At 39.5% G+C, this 20,417-nt stretch overlaps 1 protein-coding gene across 3 annotated transcripts in view; it reads left to right on the forward strand.

The window, feature by feature from the left end:
- LOC119656833 overlaps positions 1-20,417 on the forward strand; it is a 312,026-nt gene that overhangs the window by 217,422 nt on the left and 74,187 nt on the right. The gene's annotated exons all lie outside the window — the stretch shown is intronic.

The raw sequence follows: 20,417 nt of genomic DNA on the forward strand, positions 1-20,417 counted from the left end.
TCCTGCTGGCCTCGACTTGCAATTCAAATCGTCTTCCATAAATCACCCTAATAATTGGATCATTGCCATTATTTAGACTTATCAGCGTGATATGCAACATTTTTTTAAAAATTGCGCATATAATATTGGCGACGTTGTTTAGTATTTATATTTCTTGCGCTATGGCAATGCACAGTTCCAGTTTTAGCCCATGTGTTTGAAATCGTGGCAGATTTTCTGTCAAATTTGAACAGCCAAACAGGCCTCTTTCAATTTACGTCCAGCATATGCTGCCACGTCCTTCTCCTCTCTAGGTCTCGTTCTGGAAATAGATGTACATATATGTCCATGACCTCATACATGTACATGACCTCTTTGGTCTACTATTATATTTCTTCGGAAAGAATTGAATCCCAATATAATTGTAGGATGCCGGAAAAAATTGAAAAAGTTCACCTTATACTTTTGACCATAGTAACTCAATGTGTAAAATAATAAGCTTCAAAGATATTTCAATTATTATCAGTTTGAGCTTTGTTTGATGAGTGTGAATGGATTTACTTTTATGGAACCTAAATTGAAACTAATATTTCTAGAAAGTTGTATCAATATTTCATTCATTCAAGTGCTTGTTGCAAAAAATACATGGCAAGCAACTGTTCAAATTGAAGAAAACAAACCATCTTCTTGACCGCAAATTCGTTGTGCTGAGGAAAATGTTTTGGATGACGAGCTGCGAAGGATGTAGTAAAAATGAAAAGATGAAAATGCACAATACTCCGTACCAGTCACCGTGAGCCTCTGAGCGAATGTTTACTCTGCTCGTATTATTCGAGATTCCAATTCAAATTGTCAAAATATTATACATACATCCTGGTGTGATACAGAGTGCAGATGAAGCCTTCTAATTTCGTCTCTTGGTATAAAAATGTACCTTCTCCATAATGTCACAGCTTCCCAAAAAATTTCCCATTAAGGCATACAAACTGTGTTTCATTTTCGCTATAAATAGACCAACTTAACCGAAGGTAACCCAAGTAAAACTGAGAGACTTGATTTGGCTGTTGTCTATCTTCTGTCAAACGTAGTAAAAATGGCAATAAACTTCCCTATTTTGGTAGCCCACATATTCAATACGGTGTTGGCATTGCCATCCCAGAGGGTTTCCTTAATGCCATTAAAGAAGTCAAACGATTTGATGATCGGCTGATGAAGCCACTATTATATCAGCTGGTCGGGCTATTCACTTTTTCACCGAGTACGCACCACAGAGTCAAGTCAGGTAAACGGTACATCAACTGAGATACTTGGCTTGGGAATGACGATGTTGAAATGAAGGTCGGTGAAAAGAAACGCTGACCAATTGGCAAATTAATAAGAATGCCAACTGTGAAACAAAATCGATCATGATAAAATGAAAATTTAGAAAAATTGAACCTGTCAAGTCCCCTTTATAATCCTCTTCTTCCACTCATTAGGGAAATAAACTGCTCTTGACTTGAACTGTCCTTATTGACGCTGTTCATTAGTCAAGGCGGGGGCATGCTCCGCTTTAGCGGTATTAACTCAGCGAAAATTTTGGCATCTGCTTAGGCAGTGGTCCTGGATATGAGCTGGCCTAAAGGGCTAATCGCCTAGGTTGGAGCCCATGAAACTGCTTGAGGTGATGCGAGGGCTTCTTGTCGTGTGGAGCCCGTTCAGCTACCTATCTTATCCGGCAGTAAGGAAATCGGAAATTATTACTTCAGATGATTGTATGTTCTGGTAGCCAACGGCCCTAATTGACGAGAGACGACCACGTGAAGTTAATTTATTAATCAATATCCTAGTTGCTATGAAGTAATGTACGGCATGTATGACACCATAGCGCATTACATTACATTGCCAATTACTAAAAAGATGTCGTTGATTAAAGATTGACTCTAAGAAGCAAGGCTGCTGGGAATGGTTTAAAAGTTTTCTTTTCTTTTGTTTTTAGTATTAGTAATTTATCAATTAAGCAGATAAAATAAATGGATTGATTGAAATACTCCTTGGAAGCTTACTTGACATTTCCTGGTACTACTGTTTTCCTAAATATCATTTGTTTATGATTCTCTCTGTATTTTCCGTTTCATTTTCTTAGGACTCTCATACAAAGCAATTAACGTCTATTGAGAGCGTAATTCTTCTAATATTAGTGCGGAAATTAGTCTTTCCCTCCAATCCATGGACTTTTGCTGGTTGCATTGGTAGGCTCTAATTAATAACTGCTTGATATCGTTACTAGTTTTGGAAGCAACTTTTCTTTGTAAGTTAAAATTGTAACCATCAACTGCCTTGCAATGTTTACTTGCATTAATTGTTTTGCCTGGTTGAATATTTCCAGTACGATCACTGAAACTGATGACAATCCCACAGCTATTTCAAAATTTGCTGTGAATTCCATGAAGCTGGCAATTTTTCAGAGGTTAACTAAATTGGCTGTCTTGTATTGAAGTCGAGGTTCAAACTTTTTTGTTATGACATTATACTACAAACTGGATTTCTTTTATAAAATGCTTGGCGTTGAAATACCAAACTTTTAGAAATTTATTCGCAAATGTGTCGCAGAATTCATTGAACTTATCTCAGGGGGCATTACACTACTAATATAGTTATTTTCCGTTCAAACTGAACCTCTGCCAATGCTGTACTCCCCAGGATCAATTCTTCGTGTAAGCCAGTCTAACAAAATGGAATATTGTTAAATATTTATTATTTATTTATACACTCAAAGTTCTTCACATAAAAAAAGCACAAAACCATTCATGCCTACAGCATCCAACTTCCAGTTCCTAGCTTACTTACGCATTGTGAACTTAATTATACACAATTATGGATACAAGTTGTTATATTGCACGCTCCTAGCTACATTTCCATTTTTGATTCCTTCATATTTTAACTGAATTTAGCCCATCTTCTGGAAAGAGCAAACTAATTGTACACTTAAAAAGGATGCCAAATGCGAGCAATTTTGTAGGTAGTTATTCTACAAATTTTATTTATATTCTTCTAATTTTATATTAAATTCAAAGTGAATCATGTTCTCATAACGCCTCAACTTTCTAAAATAATCGAAATTCGGACAATCACTTGGCCCCAGCCTGAATCTGTGAAAGTTTCCCATCTAAATTAACCATTTTGCCATTTGATATAACTGCAATTCCTGCATTAAATACCACCGGCCGTCATTAAAATTTCATAAATACTTTGATATATGGGAGCACAGCACTTTCAAAAGACTTCTTATATTCAAAGCAGTTTATTGCCCTCCAGTTATTTCTGAAGAATAAAAAGCTTCATCAGCATATTGTCTTGTGTAAAAAGATACATGCATTTTATTCAATTTCATTTTCAATTTAAGAAATTGTTCTGTTTTCCAAATTTTCGCCCCGTTGGCCTGCATAAAACAAAAACAACATGAATCTGACCTGATTAACCAGCGGCAGGAAAATGATTGTAAATGTCATATTCACCTGTGCATACACCTTTATTATAAATAAATGCATGGCAAAACTATTATAAATGTAAAAGGCTGCCTTGCAACACCCGCGGCTGTCGGAATGAACTTTAAATCGCCGGTTCCGAAACTGATATACATTTCAAACCAATGCGAAATGGAACTAAAGTTGTAAATAAAAAATCAGTAACTAATTAGATAATATTAGATTGAAAGACTATAAAAACTAAACAAACTCAATTATGCCAAGCATTTCAACAGAATTTAAATGTTTGCCGTGGATTTATACAACTTTTGAGCCGATTTAATTCGGCGCATCATTCCTGCCAATAAGAAATGCATCGCGATTTGCCAATTAGGAAGCGAATGCGAAATGCGTTAATTTGAATTTTTTTTTCCTGAATAGCTATTGAATATTACAAAATTGAATAAATACAAAATAAGAACTTTTCTCTTTTATTTTCATTAGTAGGCTGAACTAAACAACAATATTGAATTGAAACTTGTTTCGCAACCATTAATTGCACAACTAATAAAATTACCCATCATAAAGATGCCCAGGGAAAAACGTGTTTTTCCGTGTCATCTTATTGTTGGTTCTTCTCCGTTCTGGGGAATCTGTAGAGAAGGAATAAAAAAAGTTAGAAAAAGTTTCACGTCACTAACCTCTTCTTGCTTTAGTCATATGTTCTGGGGTGACGTAATTCAGATATGATGTCGGGGCTTTTAGTGGATTTAGGTGGAAGTTGGGTACGATATTTTATCTTCTGTATTGGAATTCGAACTTGAAGTCACGTTTATTTCTGAACTGATGTCATTCCGCTATCTGCTTTTGATTTGAGTACGATTCCTTCAAAGTTACGTGAATGACGGTAAGCATTAGCCACCTAGTGCGGCCCTTAAGTTATTGAGGTGATAGTTCATACACGCGATTTTTCTGCCGAGACGAAAATTTATCTGAACCTAGACGATATTGCTACATTATCATCATCTTGCACGTTTGCCTGAAAATGTAAGATGATTGCCAGTGGTGACATCATTACACTTCGCATGTCCACAATTACAACACACTGTAAGTGGGCAGCTCGTGGAGTATTCTGCCATTCCAAATTCAACGTTGTAGTGTCACTTGTCTCACCTTCCATGAGGGTTCACTGTTACATATAGTTACCCCACTACTTCCACTCTTTCTACAGCATAGCATTTTATTAACTACCTATTCCCCAAATTCTTGGCTCCTCTATTCGATACCATTCATTAATATTTTCCTAATATTTTTTTCTTAATTTAGCCTTCAGAAACCTCTCCCCTTCTTTTATTACCCCTAAATCGAATATTTCTAAATATTTTTTCATTTTTCATTGCGTTTGCTATTGTTGTTTCCGTGGGCAATTATGCGGAACTAGATAAACGGTAGAGACATTTAAAAAGTTACGGATGGTTTTAATTCAAGCAGACCAGCTACATGCAAGTGGAGTTGCATATCAGACCACCCTGAGTCTCTTGACAACACACAACATCTCCTTCCTCCACTCTCTGGGAAAGGTCTCGCATCCCAAGATCTTCGGAAATCTGATATTGACAGAAGCAAAATTCTAAAAGCAAGGACTCGGTCGGAGCTCCACCAAACTGTCAAACCGCTTTCAAAGTCTCGTACTCTACTAAATACAGTAAGAAGACATTGCTATCGTAGTGGAATGAAGATTTGTCCAACATCAGGAAGCTGGCCAGGGAGGTATGCAACTTCTGCTTCACGAGCAAACATTGACAGCCATGCAAGGACTGTCTGAAGAAGGACTTTTCCCAGGACATTGAATCACCAGTGAATTTGCAAGACTAAGTAAAATTATGGCCAAGGAACATAATAGCCTATCCGGACGGAATGCTCTGATGAGACCCTGGAACTCTTGGTTCAGAGGCACTTCCCCTATAGCGAAGAGAACTGAGAACTGAGTCAGAGCCTTGCTTGGAGGGTATGCAGTTTCCCCGCATACAGTTCTTACAAAATCCTGAGGTTTCCAAGATTGCATTGTCCTAATGACTCCAATATTGCATTGCATCGAGTTGTATATGCGATATGCCTTTCACCTCAAATTTATCGGTCAAATAATGGCTTCAAACTGATGAATTACTTGTAAAAATGTCATCCTTATCTGTTGGTCCGCAAGTTAATTGCATTATTATCGCAATCGTAGGAGTTTCACAAGAAATAGGACACAATATAAAATTTCTTGTTTACTACTCGTTGAGAAAATATAAATGGGGGTTCGTGTTATTTAAAGCCTTAAAAAGGCCTTGAAAAATTATGAATTTTATGATTCAATCTGCAGAAAATAAAGCTGGAGAAGCAAACTAAAATATAGCTAGATTGTAGACATGAGCTTGCGAGTTACACCAAATGGGAACAAATTTGACCGGAAAATTTCTCCCTAATTTGTAAAATTGAGACAACTATTTTTGGCTTATAAAACATTACAAAAGGCTTATCAATGCAATCTTCTTCAATAGCACCTACTATACATGCCTTGGTAAGACATAATTCTTTCACCGCATTACTTATCCTCAAAATGCTTAAGGGGAGGAACGAACATTGAAAAGCTAAGCACATCTCCTAAAATTCTTTCTTAATTTTGAGATTGTAATAAAAGGCTATTTGGGATACATGCCACACTTTTAGAGCCGCGAATGATTGTCATACCGAAAGTGGGCAGGCGCGCCATGAGTCTACAAAAGACTTTCGATCAATCAGCTTCAGATTTTTCACGTTGAAGACCCGGGGCGCATGCTGAACGTCCATTTATGACAATTAAAGAGAGAATGCCCATCTTCAAGTCTCAACACACTTATTTCAAAGACAAATCCAATGGGACCGCTTTGCACGAGCGAATTATCCCGGTTGAGCACGGTCGCTACAGTACAAGAAATATACTGTAGTTGCCTAAGTGGATATAGAAGGAACATTCAACAAACTTAGTTCCAACGCCATCAAGAATAGCCTCGAGAACTGTGACGTTCCGAATGGACTAAGTGACACACAAGCCGAGCTTTACGACAAAGAGCATGGTAGAGAATTCGCGACCTGTTGACACAGTATTCTTTTCTGTCGGCCTGTGGAGTTAGTGAGGGTGTTTTCTCGCGCAGTCGAATCGTACATTTCCCCAGGTTTCTCCAGTGTATTCCCAGCGAAAGCACTAGCCATACCGGTAATCCGTCGATGCCTGGGGCATAATCTGAGCCGCAGGTGTAATAAAGGCACTCTGATTTATATGCAAGCTGCTAGTAGGAGCAGTCGGGGCGACACGCTTAAAGTTACCCTCCACTGAGTTGCCGTTCATAGGAACATAGAAGGGAATGAGCGGGCACATTCTAGGTCCCTGTGACGGCTGTCAGGGCGCATCTACTCGTACTATTCCTGCTAGAACCGAGCTACAGACACAAGGTAAACCATTCTTTGAGGATTTCAAGGAATAGAAATTTCCTTGAAGAGTAGGAAGAAATGCTACCCGCTGGTTTTGAAAATCTGAGTTGGTTGCACTCTGCTCCCTTGCTCTCATCACAACAGGCACGGTCGTAGAAGTTTGTGACATCCGAATGGCACACCACAGCGTTAATTGGGATTCTCGGAACGGCCACTGATATCTACCTCAACTACTCTAGGATTTAGAAGAGGAAAGGAAAATCGAGCCCGAGTTTCGAAAATTTTAAAGAGAGGTTTGGACAAGTTTCTTCTAACTGTGTAAAGATGACAAGTTTGGTGATCTATAAGGTAAAAGCAAGTAAACATGTTGGGGAGGGGGGGGGGGGGGGGGTAACTGCTGTTACATTGTGTGAAGCAAACATCATTACTGGAAAATAGAATGACCACTTGCTTCGACGGAAAACCCTAAAAAGTCGTGATAGCTGTAATTCAAGAATTAGGAGATTAGTAATGGTGGCACTAGGACAATTTTTGGGCAATATGGTATATTATATATGTATATATCCTCTACAATGAACATTCTGCTGTGGATATTGAATTTCGCAAATTTCTGCCAATATACTTATGTGAGCATAAGAGTTATGCGCAAGTTTATTCCTCAATTCAGTAGATTGGACTCATCAACTTGAATGCAGTTTCAATGAAAAAGGCAATGTTGACGAGACAAAAGTCCTCGTCCTTCCGACGACTGCCGAAAAGGCACCAAAGAATTTTCCAAGAAAAAATTACTGAACACTTCAGCTGAAAGGCAGGAGAGAGCTAGCAGCAGTAATAAAAGATATCGAACCTGAGGTTAATCCTACTGAAATCTTTGAAGCGTTCTCAAAATCGGTTTATAACATTAAGAATTGGTTCAGAGTGCCGCATTCTCCGTAAAAGGTGGAGCTGGAATCAAAACCAAAGAAACTCAGTAGAGGTGAAACGCATTCAGTTTATAACTTGCGAAACCTTCAACATCGGACAATAACGTTTGAACAACCAACAAAGCGAAAAAGGTCTACACAATGTCTTAATTGTCAAAATTTTAGACATTTAAACTCATACTGTGCATTTCCAAGTGTTTGCATCGTAGGCAGTCCCATTGTGACGCATATACCTTCACCAAAAATTGCGATAGCTGCGCTAGCAACTACATTCCAAATTACAGGGAATGGCCTATGTATAATACGTTGAAGTGAGTCAAAGATTCTGACTACTAACCAAGGAACCTTAATACGTGACCTATACCCAATCATTGTATCCATAGTGGTAATGATCCCCAACACACGTATTGCAACTCAACACTAATTTCGCTCAGGAGTAAAACTCCGGGCTGCCATTCGAAGTGTTGTAAAGTGGCCATCCAATCTACTGGTCAACTGCTCGTCGTAAAATGCCTAACTTTATCGATTTTGCATTGGATCTAAGAAGAAAAGAAGGAAGAAAAGGATATAAAAGGGAACCAACTATTTGCACAACCCCGCTTAATTTAAACTCTAATCATATATCGGTCTTGGTATCATTCTGAAATCTGAACCAAACCCTACCGAACCTATGAAGCTGAAGAGAATGCAGACTGATTGACCTAAGTATTGTAACTACATCCTTTTGCATTCACATGAAGGCCCTCCGGATTTAACATGAGTATCTGTCGTGCCGATAAACATTATTTGGACTTGAAACGAATTTATTTGGCCACCACCCCGTCGCGACTAGGACCGCGGTACCAATATGTGCTGAGTGTAGGCTCAACATTTATACCAGTGCATGTGAAGTTTCTCTAACATCTCTGTCGCAACTAAGGAGAATGACGTCCGAGTTGTACTGGGCAACTCCACGCTTGGGTCCACAAGAAGCTCTGCCCGTGATATGGGCACAGCCATTACCCCTATGAAATTTCTACATGCACATTCCGCAGGAACTTCTTCTTTTCTTTCAGCCTTTGTCCCGTTCATTAGCGGGATCGACTCGTCATGATCGGATTCGCTATTGGGTTCTATCCAACGCCTGATCTAGATGCAATTGCGAGGCTTTTAAATCCCCATCCAACGTATTAAGCCAGCGTTAGTTCGATCGGCTTTTGGTTGCTTACCATCGACTTCGATGTTCAGGTCAATCTTAGCGAGAGAATTCTTGTTAGCGCGAATTACGTGACCATACCATTGCAGTAAATTTTAGATTTCAGACGTTTGTTGATACATCGATCACAAAAAAAATCTAGTTGGGGGACGTCACTTCATCCAGGTTGCGTTAGTGCGTGAAGCAATTTCATAACGCAGTTCTCCATTCGCTGATAATGTTGACTCGTGGTTCTGGGCAGGTCACTGCCGCTGACAATGGCTGTACCCGTTTCATGGGGATCGGCCGTAAACAATCTGAATAAAAAGATTAAATTTTGGACAAGTTGCTTGAGTTTTTTGCTACTAGACGCTAGGAAAACATCATGTGTGAGAGTGTCCATAACAAGAACAAAGAGGAGTGGCGGGATTCATCTGGTGTGCACACGGTCTAACATTTTCTCTAGATCCAAAAATGCAATGTAAAGAAGGCGATGTTTCTCACGGTATTTCTCCATGAGTAAGCTCGCAACGTGTAGTTGTCAAGAATGCATTCAAAATCTTCATGGTATCGGAAGGTAACCGGTTGGGACGGTAATTTGAACATCCTCCAGGATCATATGCTCTCAGAGGACCACCTAGCTTCCTACAGTACCAAATAACCTCCGGTGTGCTTCGTGGCAACAGCCAATTCAGATGAGTCCATTGACGTGGGTCTGATCACCCTTCTTGAGTACGTGGGAACGAGTTGATTGTAATCAGACCGGTGCGGAGACTCACAAGTAAGCCTTTCCACTAGTCCACCAAAGCTAGGTGTACTCTTTGCAGAAGAATCAATGTCAGCCGCCGTGCACGCCAAACGGAAGTTTATCGAGTGTTCAAAAATAATCGACAACTTATAAGGAAAAATCTTGGGGTCGGTGAATTCGTTGCTGTTGTTATCTCTCTGACCACATTGCCTCCTATGGGGTACTGTAATCCAGTCATGCTCTATCATACTTTAAGGCCCTCCAATTGGATTGTTGCGCTAACGATTATTATTATTATTTGATTTTAGGCAGAGATGTGTTAGGCATTCCCAGTTCAGATGCTTTCTTAAAGATGGATTTGACATCTGCCAGAGCCTTTTGCACTCTTTTAATGGAGTCTGGCAAAGGGTCCTTCTTGATGATATGAAACTTATCTTCTTTTAACTTTTTTGACACTAAGTCGTTTCCTTTCTCTGCTGGTAAGTAGAAAACAGCCCTGTTCTTTTTCAACTCCTTAGTAGTTGTGTAGTGGTCCATTTGTTTTGTGGGGGCTAGTAGTCGCGGAATTTCTTCTCGAATACCGGCTTTTTCGTCTTGTGATGTATATGTGATTACCGCCTCAATATTCATTATGATGTCTTCTTTTGGGAAAGCGGGGTCTCGTATGGCGAAGATCAAGCCTTTATTGAGTAGTGAAACCTCTTCCTGGGCAAATTCAACGAACACTTCACCCAGAGGGGCGAATTTTTCTTCTTTCGATGCGTAAAAGTTGGAGGGGCGTAGTATCGCTTCAGAATATTGACCTTTGTAGGCACTGGTTTATTGATTTTATGATCGGTGACAGCTTAATCGTCATCTTCTGTTAAGAACGATATTGTTTGATTTGTTAGCACTGATGAAGGGAACAAGTGGTTCCCGAAATATCGGTATTTGCAAAATACAAATCAACACTAGCGAATAGGGAAAACACGTTATTATTATTTCAAATTGTTTGATATTTCTACCAATTGAGAGTTATTTGATGTGAATCATTTGTTAAGGTCGCACTGTTCCATGGCAGTGCATATAATGAGATCAACAGCATATCGCATGATTTTGAATGGGTTATGGGTATGCGGTTTTTGGTATACCCCCTATAAAAAACAAAATAACAATTATCGAGAGAACAGGATTTTATATAATTTGAGACTTGAAGTTGCTCGTCTTGAAAGCTAGGAATTAGTTTGCAGAGATGCTGGTCGAATTTGAGGATATTAACTGGATTATGGGTGACTCCGTGTTGTTGTATGGAGTCGAGCCGAAATTTTGGGATATTTCTACGTTTGATAGAGGCTGCCAAAATAGAGATGGGTATGTAGCTGTATATTGCAAAGGAGACGAGACCTAAATTAGTTGTGATGGTACGTCAAGAGTACACAATTATTGTTCGTGGAAAAATTAGTATTCATCACGCAATAACTGATTGATGTATCATAGATAGAGGGAGCCTTTTTAGAGACTAGACGAGTACGATGCCAAGCTCGATTAATATCTTTTTGCACTCACCCTAAATAATTTGCTTATATTTTTAGCTTGATCGGACATATTTCAGGGATAAAGCTACTGAATCAGGTTATTATAACAGAGAGTTAAGTGAGATGAAGATTATTTGGTATACCTGTATAAGACGGTAGAAATTGTTCACTTCTTTCTGGAACATGGAGCATTCACTTAGTTCTTTCTAATTATTGCTTTTTTGATTTTTCTGTTAATTATGCTTGAGTTAACGCCAGGTAGGCAAAAAGCAATAACAAAAACAAGTATTCGTGACACAAATAGGATTCGATCCCAGAGAGGCTGACGTTCAACTAACTTAGCTACCTCACTGACAATTAAAGGATGCCTATGGATTTACTGAGTTTGGAGGTTATAAACAAGGGTATACCGTGCTACGAGGAGAATTTCCCAAGCTCTCTGTATGCTCTTGAATTTAACCCGATGTTGGAGAGACAGTTAAAATGGTAGTCAGGTTATACGCGTAAGATTCTTTGTCGAATCTCGGTGTCGATGCCTCAGATAATTAACATCAGTTTCTTGAAGAGGATACCACTGAATCTATCGACATTTAAATAGTCTTCTGACCATCGTCTTGTTATATAAGTTATCTTGTTGGATGTCGCCCATATTTTTTGAATTGCTTCAATGTATTGAAGAACGGTGTGATCAATGATGTCTTCAATACCCATTAGTTTTCCGTAAGATGGATTAGTTATATGGATGGATTAGCGCGATTGGTTGATTAGTTCTCAATTGATGCAGCTAAAGTGAGGTGCCAATAATGACGGTAGACGAATGCTTCAAGGGCAGATGTCAAATGTGGTCACTGATGCTAGGTGTGGTTTCAATGAATTGGAGGAAGGAATTTATGGATACGAATGTTAGGTTTCGCAAAACTGTGTAGGAAAAAGTAGAAATTTAAAAACTTCAGACATTGAAAGTAATGAAATGTTGCCTCGCAAAGCTGCACTATTAGTATTTTGTGTTTATCCAGAAACAGTCCGAACCGGCGTGCGGTTGAGTGATCCAATTTTGGGCATCATTTGCGTCATAAGTTTGATGAAGCTGGAATATTTGCAGTAGTGGCCGCGGTGACTATTTTGTACGCAGTTGAAAGATTTTAATGTCAACGTTTTGGAGCACTTGTCTGGTCTGTATACGTCCTCGAATTCTACGTACTATTTCAACAAATAAATTGATGGCGGATGGGAGTTTGGATACACAGCCAGACATGTTCTGATACCTCATGACTAGCGCGTGGGTAAAGAATGTTTGTGTTGTATTCTATATTGCTTTCATCTTTGGCTTTGTGATTATTATAAAGCGGCCTATAGGTCTAATTGACTCATTTGTAGGGATTTTTTTGCAACTTTCATTTTATACTAAAAGTTCCCCCAGTCCTCTCAGCTAAACTATAATATTGATCAAGTTGAAGCTGCCTTATTTACTCTACTGCGCCGATTCAGACGAACATCCTGCTAAAACCTTAGATGTTAGCACAGTATTCTAGCGAGAAAAATACGTCTTCAGGGGTACGTGATAAACTGTCGATGTTCTGATATAGCTGTCTAAAATAGAAATAGAGATGCAGAATATTAATTCTCAGATGGGTTGTAACTATTTTATTATATTTAAGATTCAAAATACAGGGAAACTATAAACCGAAAATTTTCATGATTCCTAAGATTCTTTTAGCCTTCTGTTAAACAATATTTGTTCCTGAAGTTTCACTCACCCAATTAAAATTGAAGATAGAATTTATTTTTAAACCAAAGATGTTAGTACTTAAATATATGCATGCATTCCTATGGTTGTTTGACAGCAATACTACCCCTTAGTATTATGTATTTATTTCAACCTTGTTGAACCGTATAATACAAAAGTATATAAGCATATATTACGATCAGAAATGAAGATTATGTTTTTATCGATCAATATCATTCACCCCAGACTCTCCTACGAACTGTACATTTTATTTAGAACATACCAAGAAGACGTCGGCAGCTCATTCATCTTTGTCAGCTTCGAGACTGGCTTTGGCTTGGGTAGTAGCTGCAAGCTACAATTTCGACTCCTTCGCAAAAACTTACACTTGGCAGCATTTTTTAACATTCCGAATTGGATTCTGATTCTACATCTACAAATAACCGGTTGATCCACGAGATCTGGAGGTTATGGACCGAAATGCCTGGGGCATGACTTTTTTACGTATCACTAAATGCAAGCTTATGTAGGAATGACTAGGGAACGGTATTCGCTGTCGTCGTCATCTTATGGAACTCTACAGGGTTTCGTGAGGAAGAATGATATTAATGATGAGACAGCCAATTCGGAAGATTCAGTGGATTACATCTCAGATTTATAATCGCACGTCCACGATTAAAGAAAGTAATAAAGGTCGTGCTTTTAGCGAACACTTTAGTTGAATATCCACTTGAGACGTTCAATTAACTAATGGAACTGCAAATATTTTATCTAACTGAAATTATCTTGTTGGGAGAACATTTTGGATAAAGGTCCGAAATAGTGGAGGCAGATGTGGGCCTTCATCACGAGAAAGTCAGCTAATTTAAAGAATCATCCAAAAATCGAGAATCTGCGATTAAAATTAAGTGAAATTCCAATCTCTGGTAAATAACTTTTCTGCTGTATATCTAGGGAATGAACTAAGTATGAGTCTTCCGGAAATGCTATTTTTACTTCCTTATGTTTACTCGGAAGCTAAATGTTAGGTTTTAAATTTTCCAAATTACCAAGTAAAGCGTCCAATATCTGTACAAATACTTCCTGTAAAAACATTTATTCTGAAAAAGATGGCAATCTTCCTCAAAATGCATATGAAATTTAAGTATCTCTCCGCAATCCAATCTTTTCTTGTTTCCACTGAAAAATTCTTGAAAGTGTTCATAGTTCGACCTTTAGCTTGTAAGTATTTACTCGTATTTAGTATATTAAATCATTTCTGAACGACAAACATGAAACCTTGATCATTTAATAGCTTTTATATGGAATTTGTCGTTATAGAAAACATGGTTGTGTTTTTCACATGCTTTTTATCATTTTACCAGAATGCTGCGTCATGTGATTTAAACAAATTCAATTGTTAAAAAGATTTTATAAGTAGAGACAAAAATTATATGTGATTTCATAGATATTTTCAGAATGTTTATTTCAATTAGGTATGGATTCTCTCAAGAATTTTTATTGTTGATTAACCCAAAACAATACTGAATGGACGAGAACAGCAAAAAAGGAAGTAATTTTGGGAATTGTACAGCAAGCAGGAAATTTATACAAAACGTTTTAATTCACACATTGGCATTATGGTGAGCCTCAAATGGATAAGTGAATAATTTAAATAATTTTATTTCTTTTCTCCGTATCCCTACAATTTCTCCTGAGAAGTGGTTTCAGAGATGTGCAGTTAGTCTCTCCATGGGGAATTTCAGCTTAATAACTGATTTTTCTGCTTAGATCCGTCAGTCTTCTCTCGGCTTTATTCGTCATTCCCAAGTTTGAAAGTTATTCTTATGACTCTACTTTCAAATGCGTGCACTAATTCCTCACAGTTTTTTTTGACCGAAGGTGGTAACAGATAGAAACCGCTCCTTTTCATATAATCGCAAACATGACAAGGGTGCGAATTATATATAACTTAAAACTGCCAGGACTTTAAGTCTAAACTTTTCTGAATACTTGGTTGCTATACCCAAAGTGAGGTGTCCGTGGGCCAAAAAAGAGGGAGTAAGTTGCTCTGCATTTAGTTTGCTCCAACATTAAGTAGACGTGAACTCAGGATCTCTCATATCCCAAACAAAAAAGTTGTCAAATTCACAAAATATGCTGCTGGCCCTTATCATGCGGTTGCGCTAACTGAAGTCAACTTTTCTCCATCACTTACTGTAAGGGACTAACATAAGTTGCTTCATCGGTTATAAACTATAGCTCGTAGTGACGATCCCTATTTTTGATCGAAAGCCCTTTTGTCAGAGGAAACAGGCTTTGGAAAATTTTATAATTTCTGAATTCCACCTGAAGTTAAGCATCTTTTCGACAATACACAATACTTCCCAATTCCGATGCCTATTAGCGTTGCATCCTGCAACTGTATCCCCTAAACATTTATTACCCCTAGTTCGCTAGATTCCTACCTCATAATTACAACTTTTTTTTCGGATTAGTTTAGTGGTTTGTAATAACACGGGTCAACAAAGCAAACCAGTCCTCAAATCACTTCCCAATGAAAACAACCAAAAAGACAGTAACATTTTAGAAGAAAACACAAGGCATGCCACCCATAAAACCTGTGTACATATAGACACTAGACAACAATATTATCTCCCTTAGAATCAAATAATATTCAGACATAGTAGACTTAGTAAAAATATCATCATTACAGAAAAACCCAAAATTAATAAAAGTTCTTATAATCTACCTTTAAACCATGAAAACTCCAGACCATCTAATGTATTTCATAAGATGATAATATTCTATACTAACCAAATGCGGGCATACACACTGAAAAGTGGTATGGTACCACGCATATATACTGCAGCAAAATTCATGTAACAAATAACCCTGCCACATACCAGCCCCGGATAACACATGGGGAGAAACCACTAAACACCACCTATAAAAAAATCCGAACTCCCGCACCCGTTTTCTAGTAACAACTCCTCCATACCTAGACAGCTCCGAACACAAATACTCAGTCCCGAACCTTAAAATTAAACAGAACATTCCTTGCCTCACTCCAACCATGTCCACACAATGGCCCAAAACTCGGCCACCCTACTCTCAAACTACTACTACTTACTTGAATAAAACATACGAGTAATAACCTGCATCATGACCTTTCAACAAAAAACACCCCCAAACTTCACTCTCACCTACCACCACAAGACACTTAAATGTCAATCACCCACCACAACATACCAAACCAAAGATTGAGACCAGTTCGGTCACCCGCTCACACATTATATAAAAAAAACTATATTTTTCATCTGACAGTCACCTAATATCGGACCCAAAGCTAACTTCGTGGAACAAGTCCCGAGTTTCGGTGGATAGTGCATGAAGGATTAACCCTATCTACCTGTTTCGAACAGAGCTCAAACGGCGATATTTCCACAAGTGCATAATAAAATCCCCGAATTCTCTCTCTTTTCTACCCTTGCCATATTCAACCCCCCCACCTCCTTGCCCTACATCCGCAACTAAAAAATTAAAGTATTATACAACAAGCCTACCTCACCCAAGATGGCAACAACTACACCCAACAAATTGTTGTGTCACCCAGACCACATGTTTTGTATACTACCAATGAACTTAGATCCTGCATTTTACGACAAGGGGCCCAAGAGCTAAGCTTTCCTAAAAATCGTCATCAGATCCACAAAAGGTAACTATACTATATATTGTTCCCGCTATCGAACCTCTAGACGAGTCAACAAAAGATCCAAACAAGTCTAGATGACAAGGAAGAAAATCGCCGAAGGCAAAACCCTGAAGCCCCATCAACAATCCACCACTAAGTCGAGAAAATCCCTCCAATTTTTTCTGTATAATGGTTGAAGGAGCAGCCGCCCCATCAAAAGTCTTGTTAGGGTTTTCATGTCCTCCTTCGTAAAAATTCCGTTTAGGGCCTCGATTTTTCCTGAAATATTTTCGTCTGTTGACCGGAAATAATTATAATTATCTTCATTCTTAATATTCTAGTCTTCCTCGCCTTTACCGTGAGTCCTTTACGAAAGCACCAGCAGTGAACTATCTGCAAACTTTCAGTCGTACGGTAGTGTTTCCGCGATAAATATTGCAGCTAGATCTTCCGCAAATATTGATGCAAAGACCTTTTCGCCTTCTTGGAGCCATAGTAAGTTGTCTATTATTAGGAACCATAACAAAGGAGAGAATGCATCTCTGTGGGCAGATCGCCTAGCGCCTGGCTATGTTATTGGACAAGGATCCTTTTCAACTTCGAAGTCGCCTTAAGCAATCAGTCTTTCACAAAAGCGTACAGATGATGAGCGCTTAACCGACCTTATGTTTTTTTTTCTTTTTTTGTTAGTCTCTTTACATAGACGGCCTATCATCTGTTCAATGCATATTAGATATTCCAGTAGTGTAGATATTCTAGTGTTCCGCAACGTTAATATCGCCTCTTGGTATTACCCCCATGCCTTTTCTTGTGGTATATTGGATAGCACTTATGATTTTATTACTGGGAGCTTCGTCTTTGTCGCAGAAAACATAAGCTGAGATCCAACTCATTGTGTGAACACCACATTCGTTGTTAACTAAGACAGGCGGGAGGTCTTTTGGAACCAACATTAAGCAATAGGTTTAGTGCTTCTAGTGGCATAGAATAGATCAGCATACCAGAAGGTTTAGCCCCCAATTTCCTCCCTGATGCCTTGTAGTAATTCAGTTCTATAGCTAGAAATTTCTTTCTGTTTCTTCCATCTATCGGCTCCAATAGCTGTAAAATAGGGCTTAGCTGTTGCCGGATGAACCTTCAGTCCTGCCATTTAGCTGACAAGCTGGGATCGCCAGAAGACCCCTGCTACTTCGGTTTGTTCTTATCCGGAGATGCAAGGGCGAGTCTTTTCTCTTGATTTTGGTACAATCCGAGAGTTTGGGTTTGCCCGGAAACAAATCTGAATGAAGCTTAGGATCAAGAGCGTTAATGCCTCGGCTTGTCCGCTAAAGACTGGGTGCCACTTGGATTTAGTTTCAATTGAATATGTTGCGAATCAGAGTCAAGACTCACGTTCTCCATAGATGAGCTTAGGTTTGAAATCTCACTCAATGGATATTTGCCAAACAAAACCAAGCCAACAACCTCGTGAAAACGGATCGAGTAATATACGACTTCTAGTATTAGTTTGACAACCAAATCAGGAGCTAGTCAGCTCCTTCGAATTTGCATATTTTCGTTAGAAAATTCAGCTTACCAGGACTATGGTGATCTGTCATTTGCAATCAGTTCAATCGCAATATCAATTTCGTTCAAGCGCTGCCAGATATTTATTTAGAATCACCTAAAGAAAGCTTACACAGAGCAGTAATTGCCTTTTCAAAAGTCAGTTAATCTGACTTGACTGATTCAACTTGTTGTACAGTCTTTTCCCCGCATTTTCAGCACAACTAAGCTAATTTCACATGTCGGTAAAGTGCCTCGCAATACTGGCAAAGCGTCCCGCAATGAGTCAAATTCCCAATCGTCGAGGGACTTTTCAGAGATATCTGTTATCGAAGCCGGCAGTTGCCCACTCCACGAGGACTCAACTGAAAATAGTGCTTTTAGCGTTGCAATTGGAATACCATCATATACATTTCGTAATCACATTTGACTCATACACTGATTCAGAGGATTCATAAATTTGCGCTTTTAATGTAATCTCATCCATTGCTTTGTATTTTTTCACTACCAAAACTTGACTCATTTTTGAAGTTATGCATAAATCATGACTTGATTGAAATCAGTTATATGTTCACCTTTTTCCGCAGGCGGAGATCTCCAAAAATATTGGAATAGATATTACTGGAATGAATCTCCGGCGGAAGGTGGGGATAAACTGGGAACCCCGGTAAGATCCACACTGCACGCACCAGACTCTTCTGCCAGCGGTAATGCGCGCAAGAAGCGAAAGAGCAACACATCTGCTGTGGCCAACGCTTTATTGTGCTCCGCACCTGGGCTTACATCCCCACATCTCGCGGAAATATGACCGGTGTGCCGAGAGGTGATCAAATCAGCGAGAGAAATCTCAATGAAGCTGGTCCCACCCACACGAACACGAAGGCGGGAAGGAAGAGGACGTATGCGCAAGCTGCAGTCTCTGTTCTGACTGCTGCCGTGGGAGTTTCCTCCAAGGATGGCAAAACGTCAGAGGGACAATTTACCATACTCCGAGAATGCCTGTGGAAAAAAGCATTTCTTCCAGCCTGGGACGAAGCCACGAGGTTTTCGTGAAGGGCTTCTCAATTTGGAGTGCACTGACGAGGCTGCCTTAAAGTGGCTTCAACAGGCAATCCCAACTTTGAGTTCCGGCGGTCGGCCCAAGTTCGCTATTGTGAACATTGAGCTACGCAGGACAGAACATGTCGGATGTTGGTTACCGAAGGAAGGCAGAGGACATCATCCGCATGCTGGGTGAACAGAACCCGGGCATGGACTTTGGACACTGGAGGGTAAAATTCATGAATGCCAGGAAGGACCAATCTACAAACGTGGAGGGCTTCAACTTGGTATTCGAACCGGACCAACAGAGTCTGAATGTGCTCAGGGGAAGTCACCATATGGTGCTCCACTTTTTCCTATATAGACTGAAATTCAGTCATATCAAGAAACTGTAGGGCATCACCGCCATTTTGAGGGCGAAGAACAATGATAGTTTTCGACTCACACAATATAGAGCAAAGTGCAGCATCTTCGATGCACTCTCCCACAATGGAGCTGCGCGCGGAGGATAGTGCATACAGGGACGGAACCCCCGTATGGGGCACGCACTGGTGAAGGGACTACAGAGTGAATCCTACCTGCTAGTAACTTCTCCTACACCTTCCAAGGAACATACGGAAGAAAGGGAAGCCAGAAGAGACGTGAATGGAACTGACCTGATGCCAGTTCGAGTGATCGAATCTATGCAACCTGGACACCGCAAACGAATTAAGGTGCCAAATGCAAAACAGTCGAATGCTCTGCGGGATGAGATGACATTTTTCATGGAACTGTGGTACCACCAAGTGCGGCTTTTCTCACAAATATCAAACATGAGGGGATCGAGTCTCTAGTGGTACGGTGTGGAGAAACCTCATCACACGCGGACTGCCGCATATGCTTCTAACTGTTTTCCATAACACAATAGACTAAGTTTGTGTCCAAAAACAAAAAGATTGATCAAATCAACCTGCAGCATACCAAAGTTCCCTCCTACCTATTGGCAGCGAGAATGAAAAGGCTACAGGATTTCCGCTACATCTTTTTGGTGTAAGAGCCGTGGGTTCAATTTAACAGAATCTGTGGCATTGGATCAGTAAAGGGGGCTAGGATCTTCTACGATGAAAGATCCATAAGACCGAGAGCTTGCGTCCTGATGTCAAGACGGTTAGAGGCAACCATGCTGAGACAGTATTATTCCCAGGACTTAGCTACG

This window comes from Hermetia illucens, chromosome 5, assembly GCF_905115235.1.
Source record: "Hermetia illucens chromosome 5, iHerIll2.2.curated.20191125, whole genome shotgun sequence".
Taxonomy (NCBI): Eukaryota; Metazoa; Arthropoda; class Insecta; order Diptera; family Stratiomyidae; genus Hermetia; species Hermetia illucens.